Source organism: Schistocerca piceifrons, chromosome 3 (genome assembly GCF_021461385.2).
Source record: "Schistocerca piceifrons isolate TAMUIC-IGC-003096 chromosome 3, iqSchPice1.1, whole genome shotgun sequence".
Lineage (NCBI taxonomy): Eukaryota > Metazoa > Arthropoda > Insecta > Orthoptera > Acrididae > Schistocerca > Schistocerca piceifrons.
This window is the reverse complement of record NC_060140.1, coordinates 110,049,125-110,071,495: the sequence shown is the minus strand read 5'-3', so window position 1 is coordinate 110,071,495 and position 22,371 is coordinate 110,049,125. Positions and strand designations below refer to the sequence as shown.

Below are 22,371 nucleotides of genomic sequence, written 5' to 3'. Positions count from 1 at the left end.
GCTGTTGTTGGGTTGAGATTTATTGGAGGAGTGTAAGAAACCACCGCTTGCGAAACATCCCTTTGCTCATCAGTCTGGGTTCGCTCAATAACCGAGAGATGCGCCACGGAGATGCTCGTAAATATGCAACAGCAGACGATGCAAGAAATGACTACGAGAGGAAAGTCAGACAAGTTAGATATCATACGCTCGGTTGCCCACACCCGTTCTTCCCACGAACCGTTCGCGAAGAGGGGAAGCGCAAAGCACACTCCGCCACTCATCGCAAGGTGACTTGCACAGTAAAAAAGTGAGGATATTGCCGCAGCAGCAGACGCCGTCCGTATTGCTGAGGCTGTGCACTTTGAAAGAGATACAAATGTCGATATCTGAAGATGGACATGTTTTTGTTGTAGTATTCAGACCGAAGACTGGTTTAATGCAACTCTCCATGCTAGTCCTTGGTTTGGAGTTCTTTTCACATTTGCACATCTACTGCAACCTACACCCATTTTGACATGCTTACTATAGGCAGGCCTTTGTTTCTCTCCGCGATTTTTATCCTTCAAATTTTCCTCTATTAGCAAATTTACTATTCCGTGATCTCTCAGGATGTACCATGTAGACCTACCACTCTTTCAGTCAAGTTAGGCTAGAGAGCTGCTTTCTGTGCAGTTCTGTACAGTACCTTTCTATTAGTTTCCAAACCTACCCGTCTAATGAGGAGCACGCATTTCAAAAGCTTTGAGTATCTTGTCGTTTGTTGTTACTCGACCACATTTCACTTCATACAAGGGTGCACTCCAGATGAACGCATCCAGATCGTCGTCATGTCTCGCTGATTATTGAACAAATTCTTAGAATGATTATCAAATATCTTGAATTAAGACAGATGAATTGAAGATTTCCAACGTTTGAATTTATTGCATCTCATTGACATTTAAGATGATCAGCATGCGTATTAAATTAAAAATATGTAATTTTGCTAACACCAGGACTGCGCGTTATAAAGTATCTATTTAGCCTAAAGAAGTCTGGAAGTTGCAGTTCGTGGCATAAATTGTGACAATCCTCACTGGATGCAAATCTCGGACCCAATAGAGACATATATTGTCAGGTGTCCCCCACGGTTCGATGTTAGGTCTTTTTCTCTTTTCACTGTATGTAAATGATGAGCCATCAGTTTTGCCCTGTTAGAGGTAAGACATGTAAGCCGACGATCTCCAGTTGTATCTAAGTGCAAAACCAATAAACCTGAAGACAGAGAGAGACAGAGAAAAAAGAGGAGAATCTCAGCATCGACTTGGGTGCACTATCAAAATGGTCGCAAGATATGGGGTTAAAGCTCAACCCATCCAAAAGCCAAGTTGTACTGCTTGGTCATTCTAGGCTCATTGTCCCGAAATAGCGGAAATCTCTACCATCTTTGCCGGCCGGAGAGGCCGAGCGGTTCCAGGCGTTTCAGTCAGGAACTGCGCGCCCACTACGGTCGCAGGTTCGAATCCTACCTCGGGCATGGATGTGTGTGATGTTCTTAGGTTAGTTAGGTTTAAGTAGTTCTAAGTTCTAGGGGACTGATGACCTCAGACGTCAAGTCCCATAGTGCTCAGAGCCATTTGCACCATTTTTTCTACCATCTTTAACCCTATAAACTATTCTCCTTCAGTAAAGAGGCCAGGAATAATAAATAGTACATGAAAATATAATTTGGAGTAAGCACGTAACTGTAGTTTGCAAGAGGCAACAGCATCTCTCCACGCCCTTCAAAAATATAAAAAGATATTCTCTCTTGACCTGAAAAAAAGATACTTGTACGGACACTTATACTTCCAGTTATTTATTACAGCGTGGTAATCCTACAAGGCCTTTCTCAGGAAGGCTCACGGCGCCTGGAACTGGTTATGAATGCCTGTGTTCGTTATATGTGTGATGTTCGACTCTTGATCATATTTCATCATCATGTGCACAGCTATTGTGGTCGCTGCCTGCAAACAAGATTCTCATACCCTCTGTCTTTTCTATTGCCCTACCGCCGTACACTGTCCCTCATATTTCTCCTCGACGTTAACGCTCGTGTCTGAGTAGCAGGGCAGAAAGAGCCGTCCCCATCAGAGCAAAATCCTTTGTGTCCCACTCCATCGTTCAGTCACGTTCTTGAAGTCCTCCTCAGCAGCAGGAAACCAATTCTGGAATAATCTCCCGCTCTATATTAGAGAACGTAATAACATCTCCAGCTTCAAGACAGTTAATGAAATATCTACTAAAGCAACAATAAGGATTACCATTGTCCCTGTACGCACTCGTTACCCTTGTACATCCTTCTTCCGAACCATATCTTCCTTTTTTCCCAGAGTTCTTAGTTGGTGCAGTCTCCTTAAATTTCCTTTCCCCAGAACTTGCTGTAACAGAAAACATCTATCTTGTACATCTACAAATTCCTTTTTTATTTGCCGCTATCATTATGGTTATTACTGTCATTATTACTATTATCACTATTCGTGGTAACAGCTACAGTAGTACGAGTAATGTCAGCTTTGACTTAACTAATTCATAGTCAGTATTATTTACTCACATTGCCACCTGAGGCACTCAAATCATTTTAAAATTATTTCTCATTTTAAAATTATACTTCTTAAGAAACGATGATGTAAAAAATATATTGATTATCTGAGACCATGCTCAGATGTAAGAGTGGGCCTGATGACCGTAATCAGATCACTTTAAATAAACAAATAAATGAATAAATACAGTAAGTGTACTCACTGATTGCCAAACCTCCGGCCTTATGGCTTTGTGCACATCTGGTACACATAGATGCGCGTAGACACGCTTTTGGGGTAATTCAGATTACATCTTCACTATACGTTCAACGATAATGGGAACTATGCGGAAAATATGTAGCACATGTATGCATTACAGAAGGTAGGTATTCTGTTTAACTGAAAACTGTGTAATGTAAAAATAGCAAAAGTTATTAGATTCTTTTGTTTTGTTTTGGTAATGCTTTAGCGAGAAAGTTACTAATAATATTTTATGATGCGTAATTTTGAATGTGAAATTTGACCATTCGAATTTTCTGGAAACTTGAAATTTATAATTTGAATATTTCATAAACTGATAGTTTGGAAATGAAATATTTTAGGACCCAGAAAAATCGGTGCTAGGAAACTCTGACGCTGATTAGAAAGAATAGCATTTATAGATTCGAAAACCGTAGAACACGTTCACTTCAAATAAAAATAACTTTCGAAACATTACGTTTTTCGAAATGTTAAGTGTTTTTGAGAACGAGGAGAATGACAGCTTTCGAACAAGTTATGTCAATCCAAAAGCAAACAATTCTCAGCGGGATCGAATTTTGCGAAGTGCATGTAATTTTGAATGTCGTAAATGTTGAAAATATCTTTACAGGAAACGTATTTGTCCACAGTAATCACCACTTTGGCACCAGTGGCATGTAAACTATTTAGTGAATAATGCGTGTTAGAAACTTTTATCACAGATAAGTTTTGTTCTTTGGGGCCACAGTGCAAAATATGTCTTTTAATTACATGATTATTAGGAATATTAGCTAGCTACGCTGTTCTGTAAATTGTTTTTATTTTATATCATTCGCGGTGAACCCATTTTGGTATATTGCCATCATCATGTGCCCTGTAAATACGTAAGTAAGCGATAGTCTTAATATAAAGTTTTGTAACTATTATCATAAAAGCTAGTACATCGTTAGGTGTTTTTACCTTACGTATAACATCGTTGCTGTCATGTTCTGTCATTTTTAGATTTATTACTTTCTCTTAGCAGTACATTGGAGATGTATATCTGATTTTAGTTGGTTTCCGAGATGTATATCTGATTTTAGTTGGTTTCCATGTATGCTACTTTTCTAACAGTTTGGATGACAGTTGATCAGCGATATTACATGTTCACATACTTACAATTACAAGTAAGTGGGGGGACTGATGACCTTAGAAGTTAAGTCCCATCGTGCTCAGAGCCATTTGAACCATTTGAACAAGTAAGTGATGTGTGAAATTAATTGTTTTTTATTATTTTTACAGGTCTGGTTGTAATTATGCTTTTGCCTGGAGTTTGTTTTAGTTTTATTTCTACATTTTTAATTTTTTCGTAATAATATTGTTATTTTCCATGATTTATGTCGGTGTTAGGTCTTTTTTTTATACTCTTCATGTTGTTATCCCTGTTACTATGGATATGTGTTATTTACCCGTTTTCTTGATTTATAGTGTAAGTGAAGTCTTCTATGTACTTTTTGTGCTTTAGGTGGGTTTGTTCGTTCAGTAAATTTTTAGGGTTGCTGTATGTGGAAACATCTCTATTTCCTCAAGGATGTTCACGAATGTTCCCTTCTGCGTAATACTGACGAGTTCTAGTGCTTCGTTTATAGATTCTACGTCGTGTTCTGTTTGTAGATGTTGAAAAACTGTGGATGAGTTGTTTTCACTTTCTTTGGTGTGCTCTTTCTATCTAAAGACGCTAAATAACAAATCCATGGTAACAGCGATAACAACATGAAGAGTATAAAAGTCATAACACCAAAATAAATCATGGACAATAACAAAAGTATTACGAAAAAATTAACAATGTAAAATAAAAATTTCCAATAAAAGTAAAACAAATTCCAGACAAAAACATAATTAGAAACGAAACCCATAAAAATAAAAAACAACTGAATTTCACACATCACTTATTTATGATGGTAACTATGTAAACTGTAATATCTTTGATACACTCTCATCCAAGCTGTCAGAAAAGTAGCATACATGGGAACCAACTAAAATGAGATATAGATCTCCAGTGTACACCTAGGAAAAAAGTAATTATTCTAAAAAAGACAGAACGTGACAGCAACCATGTTACACGTAAGGTAAAAACATCTAACGGTGTATTATAGCTTTTCTGATCATAGTTTCAGACCATAATATTAAAATCCTCGTTATTTGGGCAACGGCCTTGCAGCACTGGCTACACCGGTTCCGGTGAGATCACTGAAGTTATGCGCTGTTGCCATTTTTCGGGGTGCACTCAGCCTCGTGATGTCAATTGAGGAGGTACTCGACCGAACAGTAGCGGCTCCGGACAAAGAAAACCATCATAACGACCGGGAGAGCGGTGTGCTGACCACACGCCCCTCCTATCCGCATCCTCAGCTGAGGATGACACGGCGGTCGGATGGTCCCGATGGGCCACTTCTGGCCTGAAGATGGTGTGCTTTTTACTTGCGTATTTACAGACCTCTTGATGACTGGCAACATGCTGAAATGGGTTCATCGTGAATGATATAAAATAAAAATAATTTACAGAGCAGTGTAGCTGGCCATCATTCATAATAATCGCAGATAAGGATATGGAGATTTCAGATATAGTCGGTATATTTATCACAAATATACACAGGTCGGAAAAACGCAAAAATTTGTAGCAACAGTAGCAGAAAAGGAAGTAGGATATCTCTGTCTTGCTTTGTTACGCGCTACGCACCATTACCGTCGTTTTCCATTAATTTTTCATGTCAGAGTATCTTTTCCAGAATGTGTCCACTGTCTTCAACTGATGTCTGAAACAGTTTACCCTCTCTGGCAGATCTTAAAGTTTTTTAAACTTCTTCTCCGTGAATATGAAACTGCTTTCCGAAATCTCACAAGGATGAGCTAAAATATTTTCAAAAAGCGCCTGAGGCGGGATGCGTCGTGCGCCAACGACCTCTAAAAGGACCGCGTACTTGTTTCTATGTGGCGGCATTAAAGCAAGACCGGAGCCGATGTGAGCTGAAGATGGACGGCTCGTTCGTTAATTGGGCGCCCATCGGCGTTAATTGCCGGAGCAGCCGTATGCTACAGTACTGCACAGCGCAGCTTTGCCCGCGACTCGCCTCTGTACCCGCAGCGCCCCCCCCCCCCCACCACCACCCACTCACACTCCGCCCCCTCCCCTCCCCAGCGGCCGTCCCATTCTCGAAATAAAACCCGCGCCGCGACGTCGGGTCCAGGTCGGGTCTTAATGGCAGCCGACGCCGCCACCGCCCGCCCTTACACAGAGCGCTGGCTGTGTTTGCAGACGACCCCGCCCTGTGAAAGCGGACCGCTCCACTCGGCCCCTCCAGGAAGAGTAATTTTCTTCCTCGCCCGCCTACCGCCTCGCCGCCCATCATCCCCTTCTGCCTCGTCCTTAGCGCGCTCCCGCTTGCTACCGCGCGCCGGCGAAGGCGGGCTTTTTCGTCCGCCCTTTATGCGCTGTGCAGCAGAACGCGGCGCTGCATTCCATTTTTGTGCAATCCTGGATGGCTTCGCCGGAGCGGCTAAGTGGAGACCGGCGCACACTGTAAACCGAAGAAACCCGCGGGGGCGTTGACCTGCCGTGCGCCTGCGTCGCTGCGTGTCTGAGCGACTGCCGACCTCCAGTCACGCACATCGCGTATCTCTCGGCGGCGTCTACAGTTTGGAAAAGAGCACAGGTAGTTCCAGTTTTCAAGAAGGGTCGTCGAGCAGATGCGCAAATCTATAGGCCTACATCACTGACATCGATCTGTTGTAGAATATTAGAACATGTTTTTTGCTCGCGTATCATGGATTCCGTAGAAATGTTGGAACACGTGAGGCAATACTGACCCTACGACTTATCTTAGAAGAAAGATTAAGGAAAGGCAAACCTACGTTTCTAGCATTTGTAGACTTAGAGAAAGCTATTGACAATGTTGACTGGCATACTATCTTTCAAATTCTGAAGGTGGCAGGGGTAAAATACAGGGAGCGAAAGGCTACTTACAATTGGTACAGAAAGCAGATGGCAGTTGTAAGAGTCGAGGGGGTATGAAAGGGAAGCAGTGGTTGGGAAGGGAGTGAGACAGGGTTGTAGCCTATCCCCGATGTTATTCAATCTGTATATTGAGCAAGCAATAGAGGAAACAAAAGAAAAGTTCGGAGTAGGAATTAAAATCCATGGAGAAGAAATAAAAATTTGAGGTTCGCCGACGACATTGTAATTCTGTCAGAGACAGCAAAAGACTTGGAAGAGCAGTTGAACGGAATGGGCAGTGTCTTGAAAGGAGGATACAAGATGAACATCAACAAAAGCAAATCGAGGATAATGGAATGTAGTCGAACTAAGTCGGGTGATGTTCAGGGGATTAGATTAGGAAATGAGACACTTAAATTAGTAAAGGAGATTTGCTATTTGGGGAGCAAAATAACTGATGATGGTCGAAGCAGAGAGGATGGGAAAATTCCGGTAGTTGTGGGTGTTAGAGCTGTACCTTTTTTAGATTGAAGTCAGCTGATAGGTATTCCTGCTTAAGGGAAGTCTCTCTAACAAAGAAACCACTTTCTACAAAGCTTGGGTATCCGATTAATGAGGGAATTAGTATATTTCATCAAAATATACAAGGTATTAGAGATAAAGTTAGTGAACTGCTTATAGATGTTGACTCTGAAATTATTGGTATATCTGAACACTTCTTAAATAAGGAGATAATTCAGAGGCTTCCTTTACCACGATACAGATTGGCTGGCAGCTTTTCTAGGAGCTCTTTGCGGTGTGGGGGAGTAGCCATGTGTGTGAAAAACGGTATCCCATTTGAGTCAATTGATGTTTCAAAGTACTGCACTGAAAAGGTGTTTGAATGTTGTGCAGGTGTGGTTAAATTTAGTGGAGCTAAACTTCTTACTGTTGTTATTTATAGATCCCCAGACTCCGATTTCACAACATTTTTGCTAAAGCTAGAGGAGGTTCTTGGTTCACTTTATAGGAAATACAAAAAGTTAGTTATATGTGGTGACTTCAATATTAATTGTATAAGTGATTGTGCAAGGAAAATGATGCTGGTAGACCTCCTTAATTCATATAATCTTATGCAAACCGTATTCTTTCCAACGAGAGTGCAAGGGAACAGTAGAACAACCATAGACAATATTTTTGTTCATTCGTCATTATTAGAAGGGCATTCTGTTAGCAAAAAGGTGAATGGCCTTTCAGATCATGATGCACAAATTTTAAGTCTAAAAGATTTTTGTGCTGCAACACATGTTAAATATAGTTACCAACTTTTTAGGAAAGCTGATCCAGTTGCTGTACAGACTTTTGTAAACCTTATCAAGGAACAAGAGTGGCAAGATGTTTATAGTGCTGATACAGTAGACGATAAATATAATGCCTTCCTCAAGACTTTTCTCGTGCTCTTTGAAAGTTGCTTTCCGTTAGAACGTTCAAAACAGGGTACTAGCACAAACAGGCAGCCTGCGTGGCTGACTAAAGGGATAAGAATATCTTGTAGGACAAAGTGGCAATTATATCAAAACGTTAGAAACAGTCAAAATCTAAATGCAGCAGCCCATTACAAACAGTATTGTAAGGTGCTTAAAAAAGTTATTAGGAAGGCAAAAAGTATGTGGTATGCAGATAGAATAGCTAAGTCTCAGGATAAAATTAAAACCATATGGTCAGTCGTAAAGGAAGTGGCTGGTCTGCAGAGACAGGTCGAGAATATAGAATCAGTGCGTAGTGGGGATGTCCGTGTTACTAATAAGTCGCATATATGTACAGTACTTAATAATCACTTTCTGAATATAGCAGGTGAACTAAATAGAAACCTAGTCCCAACAGGGAATCATATAGCGCTCTTAGAAAAAAGTGTTCCGAGACTGTTACCTGAAATGCTCCTCCATGATACTGACAAGAGGGAGATTGAGTTAATAATTAAATCACTAAAGACCAAGAACTCTCATGGATATGACGGGGTATCTAGCAGAATACTGAAGTATTGTTCCATGTATGTTAGCCCAGTACTTAGCCATATCTGTAACTTTTCCTTTAGGAGTGGTCGGTTTCCTGACCGATTAAAGTACTCGGTAGTGAAGCCACTTTATAAAAAGGGAGACAGGGATAATGTTGACAATTATAGAGCTATTTCTATGCCATCGGTGTTTGCTAAAGTTATCGAGAGGGTTGTATATACAAGGTTACTGCAGCATTTAAATTCACATAATTTGCTGTCAAATGTACAGTTTGGTTTTAGAAATGGCTTAACAACTGAAAATGCTATAGTCTCTTTTCTCTGTGAGGTTTTGGACGGATTAAATAAAAGGTTGCGAACGTTAGGTGTTTTCTTTGATTTAACGAAGGCTTTTGACTGTGTTGACCACAAAATATTACTGCAGAAGTTGGAACATTATGGAGTAAGGGGAGTAGCTTACAATTGGTTCGCCACCTACTTTAAGAACAGAAAGCAGAAGGTAATCCTCCGCAATATTGAGAGTGGTAATGATGTTCAGTCCCAATGGGGCACTGTTAAATGGGGCGTTCCCCAAGGGTCGGTGCTGGGGCCACTGCTGTTTCTTATTTATGTAAATGATATGCCTTCTAGTATTACAGGTGATTCAAAAATATTTCTGTTTGCTGATGACACCACCTTGGTAGTGAAGGATCTTGTGTGTAATATTGAAACATTATCAAATAATGTAGTTCATGATACAAGTGCGTGGCTTGTGGAAAATAATTTGATGCTAAATCACAGTAAGACTCAGTTTTTACAGTTTCTAACCCACAATTCAACAAGAACTGACATTTTAATCAGACAGAATGGGCATGTTATAAGCGAGACGGAACAGTTCAAGTTCCTAGGCATACGGATAGATAGTAAGCTATTGTGGAAAGCCCATGTTCAGGATCTTGTTCAGAAACTAAATGCCGCTTTATTTACCATTAGAACAGTATCTGAAATAAGTGACATTTCAACACGAAAAGTAGTATACTTCGCATACTTTCATACGCTTATGTCGTATGGTATTATTTTTTGGGGTAATTCTTCTGATTCAAAAAGGGTATTTTTGGCTCAAAAACGGGCTGTTCGAGCTATGTATGGTGTAAGTTCGAAAACCTCTTGTCGACCCCTATTCAATAGTCTGGGAATTTTGACATTGCCCTCACAGTATGTATTTTCTTTAATGTCGTTTGTTGTTAGCAATATTAGCTTATTCCCAAGAGCTAGCAGCTTTCACTCAGTTAATACTAGGCAGAAATCAAATCTGCATGTGGAATGCACTTCCTTGACTCTTGTGCAGAAAGGAGTGCAGTATTCTGCTGCATCCATTTTCAATAAGCTACCACAAGAACTCAAAAATCTTAGCAGTAGCCCAAAAACTTTTAAGTCTAAACTGAAGAGTTTCCTCATGGCTCACTCCTTCTATTCTGTCGAGGAGCTCCTGGAAGAGCTAAAAAATTAAGCAAATTCCAGTGTTACATTCTTGATTTTATTTATTTAAACTAACGACTTGTCGCCTGAATATGTTTCTTATATTTCATTTTATCTGTTTCTACAATCGTGTTATAATTTCATGTATTGACTCGTTCCATGACCATGTAGACTTCTCCTAAATGTGGTCCCACGGAACAATAAATAAATAAATAAAAAAATAAATATAAACTGTAGACTGTCAGTGGCAAGGAAAGCGTTCCTGAAGAAGAGAAATTTGTTAACATCGAGTATAGATTTAAGTGTCAGGAAGTCGTTTCTGAAAGTATTTGTATCGAGCGTAGCCATGTATGGAAGTGAAGCATGGACGATAACTAGTTTGAACAAGTAGAGAATAGAAGCTTTCGAAATGTGGTGCTTCAGAAGAATGATGAAGATTAGATGGGTAGATCATATAACTAATCAGGAGGTATTGAATAGGATTGGGGAGAAGAGAAATTTGTGACACAACTTGACTAGAAGAAGGGATCGGTTGGTAGGACATGTTCTGAGGCATCAAAGGATCACCAATTTAGTATTGGAGGGCAGCGTGCAGAGTAAAAATCGTAGAGGGAGACCAAAAGATGAATACACTAAACAGATTCGGAAGGATGTAGGTTGCAGTAGGTACTGGGAGATGAAGAAGCTTGCACAGGATAGAGTGGCATGGAGAGCTGCTTCGAACCAGTCTCAGGACTGAAGACCACAACAACAACAACATCTCTGACATAGATTTGTTGTAGAACTTTAGAACATGTTTTTTGCTCTCGTTTCCTGTCATTTTTGGAAACCCAGAATCTACTCTGTAGGAATCAACATGGATTCCGTAAACAGCGATCGTGTGAGACCCAACTCGCTTTATTTGTTCATGAGACCCAGAAAATATTAGATACAGGCTCCCAGGTAGATGCCATTTTCCTTGACTATCCGGAAGGCGTTCGATACAGTTTCGCACTGTTGCCTGATAAACAAAGTAAGAGCCTACGGAATATCAGACCAGCTGTGTGGCTGGATTGAAGAGCTTTTAGCAAACAGAACACAGCATGTTGTTCTCAAAGGAGAGATGTCTACAGACGTTAAAGTAACCTCTGGCGTGCCACAGGGGAGTGCTATGGGACCATTGCTTTTCACAATATATTTAAATGACCTAGTAGACAGGGTCGGAAGTTCCATGCGGCTTTTCGCGGATGATGCTGTAGCATACAGAGAAGTTGCAGCATTAGAAAATTGCAGCGAAATGCAGGAATATCTGCAGCGGGTAGTCACTTGGTGCAGAGAGTGGCAACTGACCCTCAATATAAGACAAATGTAATGTTTTGCGAATACTTAGAAAGAAGGATCCTTTATTGTATGATTATATGATAGCGGAACAAACACTGGTAGCAGTTACTTCTGTAAAATATCTGGGAATATGCGTACGGAACGATTTGAAGTGGAATGATCATATAAAATTAATTGTTGGTAAGGCGGGTGCCAGGTTGAGATTCATTGGAAGAGTCCTTAGAAAATGTAGTCCATTAACAAAGGAGGTGGCGTACAAAACACTCGTTCGACCTATACTTGCGTATTGCTCATCAGTGTGGGATCCGTACCAGTTCGGGTTGACAGAGGAGATAGAGAAGATCCAAAGAAGAGCGGCGCGTTTCGTCACAGGGTTATTTGGTAAGCGTGGTAGCGTTACGGAGATGTTTTGCAAACTCGCAGAAAATGGTTCAAATGGCTCTGAGCACTATGGGACTTAACATCTGAGGTCATCAGTCCCCTAGAACTTAGAACTGCTTAAACCTAACGAAGCTAAGGACATCGCACACATCCATGCCCGAGGCAGGATTCGAACCTGCGACCGTAGCGGTCACGTGGTTCCAGACTGAAGTGCCTAGAACCGCACGGTCACACCGGCCGGCCTCAAGTGGCAGACTCTGCAAGAGAGGCGCTCTGCATCGCGGTGTAGCTTGCTGCCCAGGTTTCGAGAGGGTGCGTTTCTGGATGATGTATGGAATATATTGCTTCCCCCTACTTATAGCTCCCGAGGAGATCACGAATGTAAAATTAGAGAGACTGGAGCGCGCACGGAGGCTTTCCGGCAGTGGTTCTTCCCGCGAACCATACGCGACTGGAACAGGAAAGGGAGGTAACGACAGTGGTACATAAAGTGCCCTCCGCCACACACCGTTGGGTGGCTTGCGGAGTATAAATGTAGATGTAGATGTAGATTGGGAGACAACGCTGTCACGTGGCACAAGACATTAAAAAAACGGATTTTCGGTCACTCACTGTGGAGGCTGGAAACCTTCCGACAATGATCTTATTTCAATTGAAAATATTTACAATTTTACAACGGTAAAATATTAAACAAACTGCAGACAAGATAATGAAGGCGCCTCTCTGGACGTACATGTAACACGTGTTTACGACTTAAAAGTGAGATAGTGCCACGAATTTTTAAATACTTCTCTTACTTGCTAGTTAACGACAATTTGAGAATGCATTGTCGTAGTCGTCGTGGCCATCATCATTACATTAACAGGGTGTATACGCCACGGGACAACCGGCAAATCCGGGAAAAACCCGAGAATTTTTCATTTTTTCGTTTTCAGTTAAATTTTTGTAATTTTGACTGATAACAACTGATACTCTTAACAAAGAATATCACTGCATCCCGCTACTGCAGAGTAATATTGCAACAATAAAACATAAACGAGAGAAATAAAAAAGCAAAATGAAACTTTAGTTGCAAAGAAAATGCGGCAGTTGTAACAACAAAACACGGTGCACTCGCAAGCGTCTGCCAACAGCATAGTGTGTCACACGCCTTAGGACGATGACTATGCACTATTTCGTATCAACAAACTGCTTTCGATGTGAAACTTCCTGGCGGATTAAAATTGTGTGCCGGACCAAGACTCGAACTCGGGACCTTTGCCTTTCGCGGGCAAGTGCTTTACCATCTGAGCTACCCAAGCACGACTCACGCCCCCTCCTCACAGCTCTACTTCTGCCAGTACCTCGTCTCCTACCTTCCAAACTTTACAGAAGCTCTCCTGCGAACCTTGCAGAACTAGCACTCCAGAAAGAAAGGATATTACGGAGACATGGCTTAGCCACAGCCTAGGTGATATTTTCAGACCACAACGTAGGGGATGTTTCCAGAATGAGATTTTCACTTTGCAGCGGAGTGTGCACTGATATGAGACTTCCTGGAAGATTAAAACTGTGTGCCGGACCATTCTGCTTCCGATGATCGTGACGTCACAGCTGTTTACATTAGGTTCGTTTGTCCAGTTGCCAGTGGGCTCATGCGCATGCGCATTTGAGTCATCTTGTGGCGTGTATGGTATTGTGCCACAGTAAAGAACCAAACATGAGATAGTACAGTACTGGTACTCGAAGAAAATTTACATCCCGAAAACAACACTGTAAAAGGGGACCCACTTCATTGTGAATCTGGACATACGAATATGCACTTTATGCCGAATTATGCATTTCAGTATGGTTTACGAAATTGTGATGCTCTTGGAGTACGCTCTTATGTCCTGTTTCTTTTATGACTTAATGTAAGATCTGTTAATGCTTTATACGTGCGAACACACAGGGTTCCTACGTCATCGTAGCTGCGCACGCACATTAACGCCTGTTTTCTGGCGCTCTCTGGCAACTGCTGAAACGAACCTATTTCTAACAGGTCTCGAGAAAATATTGCGAATGGTGGTTGGAAAAGAATTATTTTCAAAGTAAATTTCCTTTTATGTAAAATGAAATTATGTCACGTGTGAGAATGCGCGATGAATTCCTTAAATCACAGGGCGCCTGACTCTCTTTTGAAACGTAACACTTTGATAATTTCAACACTTTGATAATTTCGAGCCAAGAAGACAAGACGTTTTCCATTATTTTAAGTCTTACTGGCACATTTATGTGATGTATCTTGAAACGTAACACACACAAAAAAGACCAATATTACACGTGAAAGCCTAGGTTCTCTTGTAGCTTATTAATCTTCGAATCCGATATTATATGTGAAAGCTTAGCTTTTCTTGTACCTACACTATGCATATTAATTTAAACCATGAACTTTTCCTATTTGTGTGTTCGTGCTACTTAACAGTGATGTTGCTATTGGCTGGCTACGTCACGTGTCCAATGTTCTGAATATCTGTTGTCATCGCTTGGCGAGATCACGTGACGTAATCTATGCCTGGCTTACAAGAGGGCACCGCGATCTCGATTTCAGTGCCTCGAAAACTAACGTGCTGTGTTTGGTCGAATTCGAATTTATACTTTCGTAATACCGAAATATGCAGCGTGCATGTTGTTTCACATCAAAGATATTTCCAAAGCTTTTTTATTTTTATTATTTTTTTTAATGCTGGGTTTCGTTTTCTAAAGTGTCGGGTTGTTCTATGCTGGTTGTTTGATTATCGGAAGTGCCGAAAAAAATGTTTGTTTAGTAGATGTAGTAACGCTGGTTATTAGATGCTGAAACCAACGTAACTAACACTAATTGTTAAATATTACGATCGCCCCGTTAGTGTATATTACATTATCGTTGCTTTCGTTGGGTTCGTAATCATCGGTCACTTCCATTTGATGCCTATCGACGAAAGACTTACATTGCAGTAAAAGGAGCCAAAGATAACATATGTAGGTAATGCTGTGGTGATATACGTACGACCAGTAGGTTTGATCACATCTTTAATAACGGATTGCTTATATTTTCTCTCTTTAAGTTCCAACTTTACCTTTCGAAACACAACATTTCAATAACATGGTAATTAAGTCACTAACAACTAAAGAACAGAAAGCTAGAAGCAAACATTCGTTTTGTGAATTTGTCAGGACAAGAGATCTTCAGATTCAATGGACTACGTTAATAAAATGCATATTTGAAATTAAAATTATAATTGAAGAGATTAAAGTACTTTAATTGAAAATTCAGTCAATTGTCTCTATTATCTACCTCAAGAAAAGAAACAAATAAAGCTTGTTATTAGATAGTAAATGATCACAGGTGAGTTACACAAATGAAAAATGGTAACGTGACAACATTATTCCCTGGGTTTTAGAGATTAAATACTGAATCAAGCTTCGTAATGAATGAAATTCGCAAAAGCGCTCCGCTGCCTTGATACATTTCAACGATTCAGAACCGTATTCCATAATCGGAACCTAATTAACACACTCATATTCACGGACGATATATATTTCATTCCGAGAACCGCGAAAATTACGTTTTTATGTTACCTAAATGATGCCGCATTTTCGTTTTGTTACATTTGATTTATTCTAGTTTTAATTACATTTTGGTGGCAGATATTGAAAAAGTAATTCGCAGTGTGCGACGTTCGTGAAACGAACGTCGCCTTACTACGCTATTAATGGTCGAGTCGTGGTTATAGCTCAATGGACCATCTACTGATAGTGACCCAAGTTACGGAAAAAAGTAATGAATATCAGTTATCACTTTCTATGCGATTCATAGACATATGAGACGGGGTTTGCTCTGCCACAATAAAGTCTGTTTTGGCGGCACTTCGGAGGCAAGGAGCAGAATGTACGTATGTAAGTTTGTTGGTTGATATATTCAAGAACCTGTAGCTTCCGTTCGATTAAATCAGGATAGTGAGGTGTTTGGAACTGATTCAGGTAAGGTGAGTCCATTTCACCGAAACTAGTATCTGCAACCATGGGTAAGGTCTTCAGATAATCGAGCTAGAATTTAGAAGGAATGCGCATGAATTGAGCTTATCTTGAACCATCTTTGATTTGCAGATGACACTATGGAATTTGTTTCCGATCGGAAGACCTTCAGCAAAGGATAGGCGAATTAAACATAGCAAGTATAACTGTAGGCCTCAAGATTATTTCGAGTAAAGCCAAAGTAATGTACTTGTATACTTACGATAACTGGAAAAACACACTTTAAAGAAATGTACAGGAGAATAAAAATGGATTGGAGTTAATTTGAAAAACTGATTGCTTTACTGAGGAGGTGGTTCCCTGTGTAGCTCAGACATGAAAGTCAATAACCAGTGCATATTGTCCGCAGTATAACTTAAGGAAGTGGAGCATAGGCATTAAATGCGCAGACAGCCAAAAAATTGAGGTTTGCCCAATGAGTAATGGAATGCTGCATGCGGGGCATACCAAGAACGCACAGAAAAACAGGTGGAAAAGGCAGGCACCGATGACGTGATAGTGACTTACGAAACTGTACATATATCCTACCGTGCAATTTGTTATTAACAGTATTGACTCAGTGAGAAAAAAAAACTGCACCGTTCCTACCGAGAACACTAGACGCAAGAAAGAATTGCACTTCCTTATTAAGCATAGTACAGGAAGTTGTGTGCACTCGGTTTAATTTTCAGTAGGTTCCCAGCAGAATTGAAAAATACTGATAAACCGCAAACCTTCAAATTCAGGTTCAAGGGTTTGCTTGTCGCAAACACAGTCTGCTCTGTAAGGCACGACCTCGCAGTAGTTTATAACTTTTTCTGCGATGTATTATTTGTATAATCCCTCTCGAAATTTTTTCGTGTTTTATCATTTTCTTAGTTTCATTTGTTTATAAATTATCTATTCGGCGTTCTGTAAACCATGAAGTTACTCGTTCTATGGCCAAATAGCTTTGGCTTGCATGGTCTCACAGAAGCTGTTTAAAAAAAACAGAGAGAGTGACGAAATGATGAGACTTGGACTTAGAGGATTCTGTTAGATTCCTCGTAATAAAAAAAAAAATACTTAGATGAGAACTTTCTGAAAGATGGATCGGAGACGTATACTATACGGAGTGTCTGTCACGATGTGATGAAGGTGATGGTTTTTGAAAAGCGTAATGTTTGCGATGTAGGTGAAAGGATGATTCCATTATATCGAATGTGGAGCTTTAGAAAGTTTAAAGAGCCGCCTGAGGGTGAGTGAAAGGTGAAAGAGCGACAGAAACGAGAGAATACAGTTCCTTCTGTAGATTGTCGCAGAGATGACAAAATGGTAGATATCGAAATAGATGACAGAGGGATAGAAAAACAATTAAAATCGCTCAAAACAGGAAAGGCCGCTGGACCTGATGGGATACCAGTTCGATTTTACACAGAGTACGAAGGAACTTGCCCCCCTTCTTGCAGCGGTGTACCGTAGGTCTCTAGAAGAGCATAGCATTCCAAAAGATTGGAAAAGGACACAGGTCATCCCCGTTTTCAAGAAGGGACGACGAACAGATGTGCAGAACTATAGACCTATATTTCTAACGTCGATCAGTTGTAGAATTTTGGAACACGTATTATGTTCGAGTATAATGACATTTCTGGAAACCAGAAATCTACTCTGTAGGACTCAGCATGGGTTTCGAAAAAGATAATCGTGTGAAACCCAGCTCGCGCTATTCGGCCACGGGAGTCAGAGGGCCACAGACACTGGTTCTCAGGTAGATGCCGTGTTTCTTGACTTCTGCAAGGCGTTTGATACAGTTCCCCACAGTCGTTTAATGAACAAAGTAAGAGCATATGGACTATCAGACCAATTGTGTGACTTGATTGAAGAGTTCCTAGATAACAGAACGCAGCATTTGTCAATGGAGAGAAGTGTTCCGAAGTAAGAGTGATTTCAGGTGTGTCGCAGGGGAGTGTCGTAGGACAGTTGCTGTTCACAATATATATAAATGACCTTATGGATAACATCGGAAGTTCACTGAGGCTTTTGGCGGATGATGCTGTGGTATAACGAGAGGTTGTAACAGTGGAAAATTGTACTGAAATGCAGGAGGACCTGCAACGAATTTAACGCACGGTGCAGGGAATGGCAATTGAATCTCAATGTAGACAAGTGTAGTGTGCTGCGAATATATAGAAAGAAAGATCCTTTATCATTTAGCTACAATATAGCAGGCCAGCAAGCAGTTAATTCCACAAATTATCTGCGAGTAGGCATTAGGAGTGATTTAAAATGGAATGATCATATAAAGTTGATCGTCGCTAAAGCAGATGCCAGACTCATTGGAAGAATCGTAGGGAAATGCAATCCGAAAACAAAGGAAGTAGGTTTCAGTACACTTGTTCGTCCACTGCTTGAATACTGCTCACCTGTGTGGGATCCGTACCAGATAGGGTTGAAAGAAGAGATAGAGAAGATCCAACGGAGAGCAGCGCGCTTCGTTACAGGATCATTTAGTAATTGCGAAAGCGTTACGGAGATGATAGATAACCTCCAGTGGAAGACTCTGCAAGAGAGACGCTCAGTAGCTCGGTACCGGTTTTTTTTTTTTTTTTTTTTTTTTTTTTTTTTTTTTTTTTTTTTTTTTGAAGTTTCGAGAACATAACTTCACCGAAGACCGAGGAGTCAAGCAGTATTGCTCTCTCCTACGTATATCTCGCGAAGAGACCATGAGGATAAAATCAGAGAAATTAGAGCCCACACAGAGGCATACTGACAATCTTTCATTCCACGAACAATACGAGACTGGAATAGAAGGGAGAAACGATAGAGGTACTCAAGGTACCCTCCGCCACACGCCGTCAGGTGGCTTGCGGAGTATGGATGTAGATACACTGAGACCGAGGGAGGAGAGGCATTGTTGGCTATAGCTGGTAAGAAGGTAATACTCTGAAGAGCCAAAACATCATGATGACCTGTTTAATAGCTTGTTCGTCCGTCTTCGGAACGAAATACATCACTGATTCTGCGTATCAGGGATACGACAGTACGTTGGTAGCTTTATGGAGATACGTGGCATTAGATGTAAACGCATAGGTCATATGATCCGCGTAAATAATGGGCCGCTGATTTGCGAACGCGGTGATGCCGCCCGATAGCGACCCAGATTGGTTCCGTATGATTCCCGCTAGGCGAATTTGGTCGCCGAGACATCACATACATAAGTTAGTTTAAGCAGTGTGTAAGTCTAGGGGCCGGTGACCTCAGCAGTTTGGTCCCATAGGAATTCACATACACGCTCATCATGTATCCGATGTTCACCATAATGCTCCTCAGACCACTGTGCACGCTTCTAGCTCCGGGACACGGACAATTATCGTGCTGAAAAATGACATCGCCGTCGGGGAAGACATCAAGCATGAAGGAATGCAGGTGGTTCGCAGCTGTCAGCGCGTCTTTCGACTACAACCACAGGCCCCATGCAAGTTCAGGAGGATGTCTCTCGTAGCATAATACTGCCTCTAGCAGCCTGCGTCCGTGGCACGCTGCGCGTTGGAGCCGTCGTTCACCTCAAATGACGGCGTTTGCGGAGACGACTATCGACCTATGTGATTTACCCGCAGAGCTGACACGTTTCTTGATCGACGGTCGAATCCCGATGGCCCCGTGCACAGTGCAATCGTAATGGACGATGTCGTTGGGTCAGCATCTACATCTACGTGATTTCTCTGCTATTCACAGTAAAGTGCCTGGCAGAGGGTTCAGTGAACTACCTTCAAGCTGTCTCTCTACCATTCCACTCTCAAACGGCACGCGGGAAAAACGAGCACTTAAATCTTTCTGTGTGAGCCCTGGTTTCTATTATTTTATCGTGATGATCATTTCTACTTGTGTAGATGGGTGCCAACAGAATGTTTTCACAATCGGAGGAGAAAACTGGTGATTGAAATTTCATGAGAAGAACCGGTCGCAGCGAAAAATGCCTTTGTTTTAATGATTGCCACTCCAATTCACGTATCATGTCTGTGACACTATCTCCCCTATTTCGCGATAATACAAAACCAGCTGCCCTTCTTTGTACTTTTTCGATGTCATCCGTCAGTCCCACCTGATGCGGATCCCACAGTCAGGGCTGGTCTGCTGCTGAGTTACACGTTGCAATGTACGGTGAACGGTGTACTCCGAAACACCTGGCGTACGCCAACGTTGTGCTCTTTAGGCAGAAGTGCCACAGATCACCATCTATCCTACTTTATAAAGTAGACAAGCATCTGAACCCAACGTTGTGTGAAGAGTCTTGGATGTCCAACCATTGAGCGCCGAGTGGTGGTTTCACTGTCGTAGCTCTTTCCGTAGATGCTCACGACAGCAGCACGTCAACATTCGACAAACTTCGCCGTTTTCGAGATACCCATTCACAGGCTCTGTGTAATAATATTATATCAATGTATTTCCCATCTGCAGCCCGTATCTTCGCTAGGATAATCGCCAGTTCGTGTTTGCTCCGCTTGCATGCTTCAGTTGCCGCGTCACGTGACCGCAACGCCACCAGGCATCCAATGTCGCAGGGGGCAGGGGTCGGTTTAAACATCGGGATTAAAGTCATGCTTGACTATAGGAAGTTGGTTGAAGTTTCGGCGGGAGATGGTGGACAAGGAGGCACGGAGGCGGATAGAAGAAAGGGCATAAATTAGTTAGTTAGTTGCGTTTTCCATTGATCAATTGCATGGTACGGTAGCCGTTATGATGAGGAACGTGTCTAGTGCACAAGAAATGCACATATGAAACAAGATTTTTTAATATGTATTTATTACAATACATATTTAAAGATTAATATTTCTATTATTTACCCCATTACCTTACATGGCACAAAATGCATATACTATATTTATAGATTTATTTATTCCTATTCAAGAATTCATCTGTGGTATAGAAGGAATTGTCAAGAACATATGATTTCAGTTTATTTTTGAAGCTATTACTGCTGTCTGTCGGTCATTTTATTTCATCTGCTAATTTGTCGAAAAAATTTGTAACAGCATATTTTACCCCTTTCTGTGCCAAAGATAGGTTGAGTAAAGGATAGTGTAAGTCTTTCTTTTTTCTGGTATTATAATCATGAATGTCACTGTTGTTTTTAAACTATTCCACGTTTTTGTTAACAAATTTCATTAGTGAGTAAATGTACTGTGAGGCTGTTGTAAGAATTCTCAATCTTTTAAAAAGATGCCTACAAGACGTGCGATTATGAACCCCACACATCATTCTAACCACTTTCTTTTGAGCAGTGAATATTTTTTGTCTAAATGTTGAGTTACCCCAAAATATTATTCCGTATGACATCAGAGAGTGAAAGTGTGCAAAGTATGTTAGCTTACTAATTTCTATATCCTCAGAATTGGCAATTATTGTGATTGCAAAAGTTACTGAGTCTAGTCGCTTTAGAAGATCCAAAATATGGATTTTCCAATTAAGATTCTCATCCATGTGTACACCCAAAAACTCTGCCCTGTCTACTGACTTCTGTTGATGTGTTACATTTATTGAAGGAACTGTACTTTTTGCAGCAGAAAATTGGATGTACTGTGATTTTTCAAAGTTTAGGGCAAGCCCATTTGCAGAAAACCGATTAATGACTTTTCCGAAGACCTTATTTGTGTCATTTTCAAATGGAGTTTCTTTTACCGGATTAATAATGATGCTTGTATCATCAGCAAACAGCTTTCTGTTTCAGATAGGAATGGAGGTCGTTAGCATATATCAAGAACAGAAGGGGACCCATGATTGAACCCTGTGGAACACCTAATGTAATTTCACCCCAGTTGTATGAAGTGGCAAACTTACTTAAATCACTTGACCCATATAAGGAAACTTTTTGCTTCCTTTTCTGTAGGTACGACTTGAACCACTCATATGCTATTCCATTTATACCATAGAACTGTAATTTCTGTAACATAATGTCATGGTTCCCACAATCAAATGCTTTGGACAAGTCACAGAAAATTCCAATTGGTGACATTTTATTATTTAAATACTCTATTATGTGGACAGTGAAATTGTGTATTGCTGTCTCAGTGGAACAGCATTTTTGAAAAAGTGTGAAGGTTTACCAGTGTACTGCGGACAAGAGGCTAATGGGTTTGTGTTTCCGTTTTATGACAGTGTTCGAAGGTGCTGTAGGAAGAGGACGAAATGGGTGAGTAGGTGACGGATGAGACCTGGAGAAAACAGACGACGGCGAAAGGTCAGGCGAAGTCAGTACCTCCCGAGAATTGCGAGAGAATTGTGAAATGTATGTCGCTAAACAGCTTAATATGAGAAGCCAGCGCCTGCTCAAATACTGCCCTATTATATCGAATGAGCAAAATGAACTAGCCACCAGTACCGCTGCTTGGAAGGCCTTACGTTCAAATCTCGTTATCAGTTACACAGTGCTGACCCTGACAAGCTCACGTATCAGCTCGAGCAGATAGCTTTTTAAATTGTGGGGCACTGTCGAA

At 41.0% G+C, this 22,371-nt stretch overlaps 1 long non-coding RNA gene across 1 annotated transcript in view; it reads left to right on the top strand.

Moving 5' to 3' along the window:
* The window catches only part of LOC124789706, a 479,897-nt gene that overhangs the window by 33,964 nt on the left and 423,562 nt on the right, over positions 1–22,371 (top strand). The window lies entirely within an intron of this gene.